Source organism: Panthera tigris, chromosome A1 (genome assembly GCF_018350195.1).
Source record: "Panthera tigris isolate Pti1 chromosome A1, P.tigris_Pti1_mat1.1, whole genome shotgun sequence".
Classification (NCBI taxonomy): Eukaryota; Metazoa; Chordata; class Mammalia; order Carnivora; family Felidae; genus Panthera; species Panthera tigris.
In genome coordinates, this window is record NC_056660.1 from 218,808,101 (window position 1) to 218,818,208 (window position 10,108).

Sequence of the window (10,108 nt, forward strand, 5' to 3'; positions counted from 1 at the left end):
GCGGGGCTTGAACTCATGAACCATTAGGTCATGGTCTGCGACAAGAACAAGGGTTGGACATTTAACCAACTGAGCCACTCAGGTGTCCCTCTTCTAACAGTTTAAACATTTCACTCTGTTATCTTTTTATTTACATGGTCTCTGTCAAGAAGTCCACTGTACTCCTTATTCTTGATTTTCTATAGGTTAGAACACCCCCCGCCCACAGACCTTTAAGTCTATATTTCTATCAGTGTTTGGATTGATTGATTGATTGATGCTACTGTAAAGTTTTGAGTCCTAGATATTTGACTTAATTTACTCTTATTAGCTTATATTAGATGTTGGATTTCCACCCCCAAATTTGTAAAGAAAACAATTGAAATCTTTGAGAGGTCTTTAGCTATAAACAAATGCAGTCAGTGAATTCAGTTTTATTATGTATATTTAAATAAAGTGGTTTTTAGGGGCTCCAGGGTGACTCAGTCGGTTAAATGTCTGATTTCAGCTCAGGTCATGATCTCACGGTTCGTGAGTTCGAGCCCTGCGTCGGGCTCTGTGCTGACAGCTCAGAACCTGCAGCCTGCCTCAGATTCTGTTTCTCCCTCTCTCTCACCCTTCCCCTGCTTACACTCTGTCTCTGTCACTCGAATAAATGTTAAAAAATTTTTAAGTGGTTTTTATACATATATACTTACAATGACAATCTGCTAAAACACTTTGGGCAAAATAACTATTTGAAGGCATCTTACACATTTACAGATATACAAAAAAAAATTTTTTGATGAATGCAGCATACAAACTTTATTTACCAAAAGTAACAGGCAAAGTCAAACAGATACTTATCTTAAGAGAAAAACTGACCAGAAGAAATTTCATCTTAAACACTGTGCGGTAACCTTGCAGCTGCATTTAACTGAGCTCTGTTGCTGTGAAGAATACAGCTCACGTGCAGGTATGGGTGAATGATTTGTACACTTTTTCAAGTATTCACTGAATACTACCTAATATACACATATACATTACAGTTGAAAAAGATTTAATCGATGATCCCCAGATACTTCATTTTTGCCGATCTTTTGGAAGAGGTTATCTAAAGAGAAGAATATGCAGGTTTGGCTCCTAGATCACATACTGAACCCAGCCAAGCCTCCGTTGGAGTCTGTTGAACCAAGTCTCCTCCACTCCTCGTTAGATATCAGATGGGTTTTCGGTATTTGTTTGGAAAGTTCTCGATAACACGACATGGCGGTACTCACAGTGCTCCCGGAAGTACTTGACCGAGTAGTAGATCTGCTTGTGGGCCATCATGTGCGAGACCAGAGAGGGTGTGCAAAGGGGGTGCGGCAGGCCACACATCCCTGCCAGGCCTGGGCAACGCCTCAACGGCCTACACGAAAGAGATCTGACATCTTGTCATTTGTGTTGTTTTGTTTTAAAAGTGTATATTCTGCTTACCTGGAGATTTCCATATGTTATATTTGAGAACATTGCGAATATGTAGATGAATGGAGTAGTCATTATGTGATCAATTATAGCTCTCATAGTCTAAAACTCTTGTTATTGAAAAGATAACTATTAGAGATCAGGGTGCCTAAGTGATGGATTTTTAGAAATTTACAGTACACATAAGATAGTAAGTGATTATGTAAATATAAACAGAAGTTAAACACATATCTCTAAAAGGAAACTTATTGCCTTAGTAAGACCAGATAGTTTGACTTAAAAATTAAGTAATTTGTTTTAATGTCCAAGAGTCATGACATTTTTCAACAACATATATAAAAACATCTTTTCAGGCAATTATTTGTTCATTGTATATATATTGCAGCATAAACTATTGTGTCTGCATGATATGTACACTCTTAAATTGTTACAGCATTTATCCTTAAGTTTATACAATAATTAAATAGAAAGCTTTAAGATAAAAAATATTTTTATTTCTAATTTTGTTCCAACACCACAGAAATTGTGACAGACATTGTTTAGACAAACAACTAAATACTACATGAGACATGAAACCACAAAACTTCTAGAAAAAAGCAAACAACTAAGCCTTGTTTCAGATACTTGTATAACTTTAATAAATTAGCATTAGTTAAGTTACTTATTATGAAATCAATTGTTTCAACATAAAAAATTCCTTAATATTTGAAATACTACAAATAAAGTGGTAGAACAAAAATCATTTGCTAGATAAGATTTGTATTTTGCCTGAAGAAACACCTGTGAGTTTATTCACTTATCTCCATATTGATTTAATTAATGAAAAATATATTAAGCATAACTCCAGGCCAAACATTGCATTATAGGCAGAGGTTAAAGCTCAATTAAAACAGAACAAAACAAAAAACTAGACTCTTGTTCACTGATCATTAGGCCTGGATAGACATTTAAATGAAGACGATAACCTACCATCCTTGTACACTTGAGAAAAATACATACATAGAAGATGTACATAAACTGAGTGGTTGCCTCTGGAAGTTTCACTACTGTTTATTTCCCATCACATAAGTCAGTGAATTTCATTCCTGATGAGCTGGATCCATTCATTCTATTCCCCACTTGCCCAAGAATAATGACATTCCTGACATGACTACTAAGACTTGCCTGTTTACAACCTCCCCTGGTGACCTGTGGGCCATCATGTGTCTTTCTACATAGATGGCAGTGATTTACAAATGTTCTCAGAATCCTGCCAGGTAAGAGGGAGTGGAGAATAGTAAAAAGGAGTACAATGGTTCTGTGTCAAAACCTGGATATTTCTCTCTCATCTGTACAGGTACCTTGAGAATGAAACATAAGAGCTTGGACAACTCCATAAATAGCCTCTTGTTTTGAAATTAGAATAGTAAACATAATTAAATCAATTACAGTTCCTCCCCACTTGCACATTATTTATGTTGATTATAGCTGATACATTAAACATTTTAATTCTTGTATATAATTATGTATAATTATGCATCTTATGTATAATTTTAGGAGCATCTGACCCTTCCAAATTAAAAAGAAAAAGTCTTGTATTTAAGTTAATTTTACATTTAAATATACAGTAAACTTTTGTTACAGTTTGTCTCTCCTTAATTTGTACAGAATATCTAAGTAGTAAATTAAAATTTGTGAGAATTATGGGGCACCTGGGTGGCTCAGTTGGTTAAACATCTGACTTGATTTCAGCTCAAGTAATGATCTCACGGTTTGTGAGTTCAAGTCTCACGTCAACCTCTGCACTGAATGTGCGGTGCCTGCCTGGGATTCTCTCTCTGCCCCTCCCCTGCTCTTGGTCTCTCTGTCTCTCTGTCTCTCTCTCTCAAAATAAATAAATAAACTTTAAAAAATTGTGAGAATTCTGTAAGTTCCAAATGATGCGCTTATAGTGATTTGACCAATATTTAAATATGGGTACTGCTTAGCAGCCACTTTTTAATGTAATAAGGAAGAGTTGGACATATTACTCAATTTTATGTTTCTCAGTCAACCTCAATATGTACTCACAAACAAGCTAAATCTAATATACTCAATAAGTATCAAAAGGAAAACTAGGTACATTTATTTTCCTTTTTTCCTACACACTGTCATTTAATAATATATCTATAAAAACTGTTTACATATATCTATTTCAGTCTAAATACATACTCCTATCCTCAATATTTAAACTTAACTTCAGAAGTATTATACACTTAGAAATGATAACAATAAACACTAAACAAGCATAATTTTAGATGATGAATTATAAATTGCCCTAGTAATCATTTATTATGGTCTTTTGAAGAAGCAAAGTGTCATAAGCAAAGAACTGTAATTAGTATTTTGATTTGACTGGATCAATTTCAAGTCACACAAAACATTTTCTGAAACATATTCTCAGAAGAAAATTGAAGATTTTCTTTTAAAGGAAATGTTCCAGAATAAGAGCACTTATCCAAGGGATATTAAAACTGACTGTGTTGTTTCAGCTTAAACAAAAAAGGAGCCACAAACTCTGAGTGACCCTGGATGCCAGGCCTTTACTAGATATTAACTCTCTAGACCAATGGACAATGGGAATTTGTTTTATAAACTGCCTACAGTTCTGTGAACTTTTCCCTTTCTTAAATAAATATCTAAGAATATATACTGAGTCACAAGGTGTGTGTATGTCTAACTTATTTAAAAGTGCTGAATTGTTTTCCAAAGTGCCTATATTTTACATTTCCAAGAAGTCTTTGTGACTAATATTTTGCCAATATTTGGTATTGTCATTCTTTTTTTCAGTTTAGCATTCTTTTTTTTTTCTTAAGCATATTTATTTATTTTGAGAGAGAAAACAGGTGATCAGGGGAGGGGCAGAGAGAGGGAGAGAGAGACTCCCAAGCAGGCAATGTGCTGTCAGCAGGGAGCCCCATGAAGGACTTGAACTCAGGAACTGTGAGATCATGACCTGAGCTGAAATTAAGAGTTGAACACTTAACTGACTGAGCTACTGAGGTGTGCCTCATTTTAGCCATTCTAATGAATATGTACTGGTTTTTCATTGTGGCTTTAAAATGCATGTTCTTCGGGAGCCTGAGTGGCTCAGTCAGTTAAGGCTCTGGCTTCAACTCAGGTCATGATCTCACAGTTTGTGGGTTTGAGCCCCGCATCAGGCTTTGTGCTGGAAGTTCAGAGCCTACAGCCTGCCTTAGATTCTGTGTCTCCCTCTTTCTCTGCCCCTCCCTGGCTCTCTCTCTCTCTCTCTCTCTCTTTCTCTCTCTCTTTCAAAAATAAATAAGCATTAAAATTTTATTAAATGAATATTCTTAATGACAAATGATACTGAATATGTTTTCTATAACCACTGGCTTTTCATCTATTTTCTTTCTGAATTGTTTGTTGATATATTTTTCCCTTTTTTATTTAGGTGAGTTGTCTTGTTGAGTTGCGGATATTCTTTTGAGATGAAGTTTTTGTAAAATGTACATATTGTAGTTATGTTCTCCCAGTATTTACCTGCCTTTCATTTTATCAACAGTGGTTTTTTAAAAACATGATTTTTTATTAACTATGTTGAAGTCAATTTAGACAATTTTGTTAATAGTTTTCCTAAAAATTGCCATAAGAATTCTTTCCCTACCCTAAGACAATGAAGATTTCCTCCCACATTTTCTTCATGAAATGTTATGACTTTAGCATTTACAGTGAGACTACGGTCTGTCTTAGCATCTGATGCCAAAAGTTGAAATCCACAGATGAGATAGCCGGAAAGATAGATATTTATTACAGGAAAGTAAGAAAAAGTTGGCCCCACAAGCATGAGCTGAAGTTCAGGAGTGTAGACTGAAATCATGTCATTGTGTATTGCCTCTGACCTACAGAACACATTGCAGAACACATCATTATGGAGATAAACACACACATCTGAGCCAAGATTTGGCCAAATTGGAGGAAGATCCTAAGGACAGCAGGCAATCGCATGCCTACCCACTGCTGCAAGCCAGTCAGGTGAGTTAGGTGAGTAACACTTGTGTGTGATACAAAAGTTGTTGCTGTTTAACTTCCAGGATCCAGATCTCACAAAGGAATGTTGTATTGTAGTCCACTCTAACCAAAAACGTTCTTGGAAGAGAATTCTGGGAAACCTAGTCCAGCCTAGCAAGTGGACACATTGCAAAGCACTGTGTTCTACCCCTTGCCATCTTGGCATTGCTGCCCATATGCATTTCCTCAAACTAGAAGACTAGACTTAATATCTAATAAAGACAATAACTGTGTCATGCTTTCTCCTAGCGTAATACACAAATCCCATGTATATCTGAAAATTAGACACTATCCGTTCTTCCCAAAAGAGGATACAAACCCCTTTGAACCTTTGGGTGATGTTCATTGTTACTAGGTAATTCACTTTGACTTCCTGGTACATAAATATCATTTTAGAAAGTTAACTAGTAAGCAAACATATTATGCTATGATATAATGATGCAGAACAACACACACACACACACATTCAAATCAAAATAAAGAAGTTATAACTGTTATAACTGTTATTGCCCTAGTTTCCGGAACTGGTTACATAGTTCACATTTATGAATAATGTCTATTCACTTCATAGTTCTCATATACCTAGTGAGCGCCTCAGTTGGTTGTTACATTGCCTAGCAGGGTTACTGAAACATTCATTCCTAAAAATTCTGGGCCATTATTATTAGTCTCGCCTTGGTTGTTGGGTTGTTGTACTTTTTCAATGACTTTAATCACAAGCTATGAGAGTACTAAGAGATGCTATAGGGGATGTTCTTACAATTAAGAGGATAACTCCATTTTTGATGGAGTTTCACCATTAATAGCTTGTAGATCTCTGCAAGCTCCACATCTGGGCAACCAAGGAATTTAAAAGCCCAGCACACGTCCTTTGATTTTTGAGTATGAAGGGAATTTCAGCTAGTTGCAGCCTCTTGATTGTTTGTGGGAACTCTCCCCTGTTGAGCACCCTTTGTTCTCCTTTTTTCTCTGACCCCTGTATGAGCCCTTCAGCTGGTGTTAATCTTCAGTTTGTTGTGAGTACTAAATACACTTTATTTACGTTCATGGGTGAGTGTGTTGTGTCATCTGTCCTGACACAGAAATAAATTCTGGGAAGGTAACCATGTTTGTCTCTGTGTATATAAATGAAACACTCCTTCTCCTCATGTCCATTGTGGAGTAGCAACCCAATTCCCCGTTGGTACTCAGGATCAATCATGCAGAATCAGAATAACCTTTTTCTTTTCTTTTTAATCATTGATTCAATCACATGAAAAATCCATTGTGACCGGGAAGTAGTTTTAATTTCTAGTCTATTGACATCATTACTGTGTTCCCTGGTGGAAATATTTCTCCTTTTGGAACTAAGACCTCTAGTCCAGCAGAGTCTAAAGTCATGGGGATAGGAAGCAAGTACTTCGCTACTGAATCTCCAGGATATGAAGGAGAGAAGCCATTTTCATTTCCATCCCTTAATTCCCAGACCCATGAATTCAGGCTATGAGAAAAGTAACACCATACTTTGGATGCTAATTTAGAGCATATATCTAATCTTGGCAGATACTGCTCTAGCCCAGCAAGGTGTTGCCACCTGGCTGGCACTGTAACTGAATCTTCAAAAGACATTCCACCATTCCATTAAGCTAACTGCTTCAAGATGATAGGGAGCATGGCAATCCTGGTGAATTCCAAGAGTGAGGGCCCATTGCCACACTTCATTTACTGTCGAATGAGTTCTTCGGTTAAAAGTGTTGCTGTATGCGATGCTATAATAGTGGAAAGGTATCTGTAGCTTTGTCAGAAACATTGCAGCAAGAAAGACAAAACAAAATATTCAGAGTGTGTATTCCAATAAGAAAAGAGTGCTGTTTGTTCTATAATATTAAAGATGCAATGTTACCAATTTGATTCAGGAACCTGGTTTATGGCCTGGGGAATTATGCCACAGAGCTAAATTCTGGTCTTCACTGTGTCAGATTAGATACTCAACAGTGACTGTAATCAGATCATTTATAGTGAATATTTGTGTTGAGATAACAAGATATATTCACCATTGCTTTATTTTTACTTCACTTGAGATTGATTGATTCATTGATTCATAAATTCATTCATTCACTCATTCATGTATTCATTCATTTACAATTTATTGTACCACTTGTAGATATTTCTCAGTGTTTTAAGTATTGAAGTTAAATATCCTATTTTTCTTTTATTTTGGTAATTTCAGGGGAAGAGAGTGTTTCCATATTTAAAATTTTAAAACCAAAGGTTTATCTGGAAGTTGCCTTTGGAATTTAAACTTACCTCAGAATAAGGAGTTCTGGTGATGTTTTCCCAATCCACTCATTAAAAAGTTCAACTCAACCTATCACCAATATGACAAATGTTGATGACTATTGCCTGGTTCAATTAATTTTCATCAAGTGTTGTAAAATATTACCTTTCTAATCAATTTCCCTGAGTTTACTATTCATGATGCTTCTTTTAAATATAAAGCAACTGGTCAGGGCACCTGGGTGGCTCAATCAGTTAAGCATCCTACTTTGGCTCAGGTCGTGGTCTCCTGGCGGTGAGTTCGGGACCCACATCAGGCTTTGTGCTGACAGTTCAGATCCCGGAGCCTGCTTCAGATTCTGTCTCCCTCTCTCTTTGCCCCCTCCCCCACACTCACTCTCTCTCTCTCTCTCTCTCTCAAAAGTAAATAAAAACATTAAAAAATAAAAAAAAAAAATATAAAGCAACCAGCTCTCATTAAGTGTTTTGTCCTTAGATTCACTCAGTAGAGGCAAGACATGACACATACCTAATTCTTTCTCTTTAAATATACTTACCATTTGCATAAATTGTTCCCAGTAGTCATATCATTATGACTTTCATATCATTATGAGGTTATGAATTATTATTTTTAATGCTTTTCAACACACTGAAATTATTTATTATTATTATTTACATCACTAATATTCTGCTATTATTGTCTAGTTGGGATCCTCTGACAAAACCAAAATCAACAAAAACAGGATTTCTAAAAAAAAAAATCCAAAGGTTTTTTTGTCATTATATCAAGAAAACATACTGCATTCATAAAAATTCAATATAAGATAGAATTTTTTCCTGAAAAAATTTTAAGCCTACATTTTTGATAATTTATCAAGTACAAATAAAAAGATATTTCAGATAATTGCTGACAATCATATATTGTTGATTTCAATGTTTAGTAATTAGGCTATACAGTGTTATTATTTTTCCATGTTATTTCAATTCTTATATATTCAGAGTTCCAATCATATATGTCAAATGTCCCAAGTTCCAATGAATGCTATTATTTTTGTGAGCTTGAACATTTGACATTTTCCCTGGTGATCCAAAATTAGGGTAACTTTCCTCTTGCCTAAGTATCTGGCCAAGAAGATATTTCTTTGGTAAGCAACAAACTAAGCATGGAGAAGAAAAATGCTTTGATTACAGTCTATATCTTCATAAACCAGTGTGCATACTTTAATAATTCACTGCTGTTTTCACATGCTACTTCTATATCTAAACCAAAGATTTCTTACAGGCTGCTTAAAAGAACTTTGGAAGCAAATGCAAGTAAATGATTCAGTACATTTTAGAGTGAGGTACAAATGTAATTATTTATTGGCAAAAATAATAAACTTAGTATTTATAGCTCCCTGTCGGTGCACATAATAATCCATTTTATTAACTCAGCTCACTTTGCATAAGCAATCCTAGAACAGTTCTTCAGAGAAAAATCTTAACAGAAAATCTTCAAGTTTTAAGAAAACACTATTTTCCCTTAAGTATGTTTAGCCCAAAGTCCTTCATAGATAAGTCATTATAAACAAGTCCTTTTACTGTAGCTTATAAAAATATAATGTTTTTTTTCTTTTTTAAAAAATAGATAGGATATATCCTCAGGTAGGTCACCAATTAAGTGCTTGACCTTAGAAAAAGAAAGAAAATATTCAGAAATGTCTTCCCAATTTTCATACAATAATTTATAGACAGAACTCAGCAAAAGCATTCTTCAGTCGGGTAAAGTTGACCCAGCTCCAGAACTGCTGTTTATTAAAGGTCACGATCCTGGTCAAATCACAGGTCTGAACCATTTTTCTCACCTTAAGATAAAAATAATATAGAGCCTTTTTCAATTATTACTGTGAGAATTAAGCTTTTTTTTTTTTTTGGTGTGTGTGCACACATGCATGAATTTATATTTATTACTATCATATCTGGTGAACACATTATTAATAAACATTATAATAATGTATACTATAATTATTATCATTATGAGTAGTAGTAGACTCTCATTGTCTTGTATTTATCCTTAAAGTGAATATGTAAGAAAAAAAAAACTGGAGTCTAGATTCCATTACTTTAAAATCTCTTTTATAAGGTACTTTATTTCAGTCACAGTATTTCTCTCTGGGTTATGAGCCACTCCCCTTAGAAATGTTAAGAGTTTTAAGAGGTAGCTTAATTCTCTCAGGCCATAAAGATAACATTTCTGTACTTACGCACCTATTTTCTGCAGTTATTTTCAATGATGCCCTGTTAACTCAAATATTTTAAAGCAAGTTGCATTCATATTTATATATTTTCAAAAAATGCCATAGACTGGAAGAATGTGAGTTATATTATTTCTTTCACT

General features: G+C 34.9%; 1 pseudogene; it reads right to left on the bottom strand.

Annotated features, from left to right (window-relative positions):
• Positions 1-1,041: 1,041 nt before the first annotated feature.
• On the bottom strand, positions 1,042-1,287 carry LOC102955284 (annotated as a pseudogene).
• Positions 1,288-10,108: the final 8,821 nt, after the last annotated feature.